Here is a 3,694-nt window from a genome sequence, read left to right as displayed (position 1 = left end):
GTATTTTTGAAGGTTATGGTCCATAGAAAAATATGACATGGATGCCAAATCACAGAAATGTATACATATCTCTAGCGACATCTTTGAGTAAAACCGGCAAACTTTAACTAACACACCTGGTACATGATCACTAAAATAATATTCTAATCCTAAATTGAAACTCTGCATCAGTCACAGGATATCCATCGTATCGGTCAGGAGTGTAATATACTCCAGTTTCAATTTAAAATTTTCTGGATTGATCTATCATATATCTTATTACTTTAGGACATGTTAATATAATTTTTGCTTCGTATATTCTCTTGGAACCAGCGTCAGCAGTCGGATCTTTTGTTTTGCATTCGTACAGTCTTTCTAAGATTTTTGAAAATTGAATACCCATTCGTCCCAAGAAGCGCCTTTTTCTTCTGGAAATGATAAATAATAAACATTAAAAGCTTTACTGGTCCTTGATTCCGTGAATCAGCTTTTTTTTCGCAAACATTGTTCTCGGGATCTTTCTTTGATACTAGATGGATTTCGACAAAGCGAAACATTAAATTTCCTTTCTAAAATTTAATTATTAATTTCACCAATTAAAAAAATGGCTTGACATTCTTCGTCCTTACACTCAAAATGTTCGCTTTTACATACAATTAAATCATTCAACATTAGTTTTTTGTCATCGGAAATTGCCTCATTTGTATACACACGAACCTTACCAATAATCCGGTGGTAAAAATTGTTACAAATACTGACGTTTAAAATGATTCTTCTTTTTGGGAAAAAAGGTACTAATGAAACAGCCAACTCATAAAGCTGTAACATTGGGAACTCGACAAAATTGATTTCAAAGCTTTGGTTTATTCTGGTATTGCATTAAATTGATTGATATCTTTATCATATTACATTAAATCTAAAAAAAACTATTTAAAAAAAATCGATGGTGAGCTGTTTTGCGATAACGGAGTTTTTAGTTTTTTCTAAAAATGTACGTTATTTCTGTAATTTTAAACATTTACACATTCTTATTGTGTGGTTTTCAGTAGTTTAGTTCTCTATACAAGGTCCTCTAAAGAAAAATTAACTTGTGTCAATTGTTTTTCAGGATACAACATTTCAAAAGAAATTATTAAATTTTTACATAATTTACCCAAATATCCATGTAGCCCTAAGTTCGTGAAAAAACAGTTGATCAAAAAGAAAACATACGTGTCTTATATTTTACCTTGGAAATCAATATATTTCTGCCCCAAACATTTCTGTAGCATCACCAGTATTCCACTCAGTTGGCACTAACACTGCTGCATGCAATAATGGGTCCCCGAGAATAATCTTTTTCAAAAGGTCAAAAAAGGCCCCTTATTACGAAGATCTTGGAGCGGTTTTCGAAATATGCGTCAGTTATTCTTTCAAAAACTTTTTTGAATAATTTAATTATTTATTTACAAAAAACATCCTTTCTAGCATGGCTAAGCAAAAATAATACTCACTTGCATCATACACTTGTAACGAGAGGTTACACGCGCGTGCGTCACCAACGCACACGTTAACCGAGCTCCCGTCGCTGAGACTAGCGAGCCTCTATCCCCGCCTCGAGCGACCCGACGACTATCACCAAAAACAGCTTATTTAAGTGACTGCTCGACACCCTGAACGACAGTTTAACTGGACACAACGAACCGATCACATCGGAGAGCTCGTGCCCACGGAAGATTCTCGTACTCTCCCTACCCATAGTTGCACCTATGGTAGTAAGTGGACCGACGAGAATCGCAAGGAATAGGAGCAGCTATACTTGCCATTCTCAAAAGCTTCCGACAGAAGAAAATTGACAATCGACAGAAGCTGCTGTGATTGCCAATTCCAAAAGCCGCATAAATTCCAGCCAACAGGAGCACATGTGGATAACATTTTAACCGATATAAACGCTCACCTATAGGCGCACCTATGGTTACCGTTTATCACAGATTTACCGACACGATGCCGACGCAACGATCGCCCCATCACTATGCCGTCTTCTACCTCAACCTCTCTTTCCGCAATCACCGTACCTACGGTAGAGGGGAATATTTAGGGCGCGAATATTTTGTTGAACCGATTATTGTTGATTTTCCGTGTTTTATAATTTACAACGTTCTCTTTCTTTGTATATAATTTCAGGAACCAATAAAACACATAAGAAACACCTATTCAATTCGCCTCCGTTCAGTATCCGTTCCAAAAGTCATCTAGCCGGAAGCAAATTATATTCAACATAATTAGAGTCAAACTTATCACACACATACTCACGATGTAACCGCGCTACACACAACAACTACATTTAACATTGCATCTTCGCTTATACACATACACACATATACACTCAAATATACACACACTTGCCACAAAAACACTAGGGTTTATGTTAGAACTGTATGATTAGCAGGGAAACAAATACTTTGATAATGATTGTAACTCAAAAGATCTGTTTTGTTTATTGTCTATAAAACCTTACCCTGACTAGAGTGAACCGTCCGCTGAGACAATTTAGAAAGAGTGTACAAAATGGATCGTCACACACTTTTTTCGTAGGACGAACCGATTGCAATGTACAGAGCTATAAACAAATAATTTTTCAATTTTCCAGCGGGCGCGCTGTCAGAACTCTTGGCAGACGATTGTGCAAAAAACTGTTGTTTATACGCACCTTCATGTGTAAGAATATTACGTGTCTTGTACTATTTTTTCTGATTTTTTTCACATTTATATTGTTCCACAGTGGGACCGAATCGCGAAAAGCTAGCCAAAAGTATAAAATGGGCCAAATTAAGTTACTCGGGGAGTTCTGGAATCGGTGATTGCACATCCGATATTGAAATTTTGAAAACAAAATGGCGGATCTAATATGGGGGACGAGTATGCTAAATAAACTTTTTAATCTTTTCGAAATTGATACAAAGTTTTTAGATCACTGATTACGAATTCGATGTAATAAATTCAACAAGTAAGTAAAGATTTGTTTCTTGAACAGGAGGACGAGAACGAAAACTTTTCTCAAATGACAGCGAGTTTTCGGAAGGAGAAATCGAGTTACAAACCGAAGACAGTGCTACCGAGCAGGGGAACTCTTTAGAGGAATCTGTAAAAGAGAATCTGGCAACTGAGGTGTTTTACATGGTTCAAAATAAATCAAGAAAATGGCGTAAGTCCAAATATGGGATATCTTCGAAAACCAAAAAAAAAAAAAAGAAACGTAGTCAAAGTATGCACTGGTGTTACTCAACGAGCTTGCGATATTGAAAACAAACAGGATGCGTTCTTCAAAATTATCGACATTTCTATGATTGACGATGTTTTGAAGTACACAAATATGTATTTTGATGGGCTGAGAGTCCACCAAGAATATTCTATAGTTCGGGATTGTAAAAATATCGACAGCCAAATGTTTATAGCATACCTGAGTATATATTTGATCGGTATAAAAAAATCTCACCATGCAAATGTGAAAGAGATCTTTTCGAACGAAGGCACCGGATTTTAGATTGTAAGAGCTGTCATGAGTTACGAGAGGTTGCTCTTTATAACCCGTTGTCTGAGATTTGGTGACGAAAATACTAGGGTCGAAACAAGAAAAGTTGAAAAAATGGCAGCGATTCGTGACTTTTCCTAAGCTTACGTCAATAACTGCAGACCGGCGTTAACACTGAGTGAATATATAGCAATTAGCGAAATG

This window comes from Belonocnema kinseyi, chromosome 4 (assembly GCF_010883055.1).
Source record: "Belonocnema kinseyi isolate 2016_QV_RU_SX_M_011 chromosome 4, B_treatae_v1, whole genome shotgun sequence".
In the NCBI taxonomy this organism is placed as follows: Eukaryota; Metazoa; Arthropoda; class Insecta; order Hymenoptera; family Cynipidae; genus Belonocnema; species Belonocnema kinseyi.
This window is presented reverse-complemented; position numbering follows the sequence as displayed.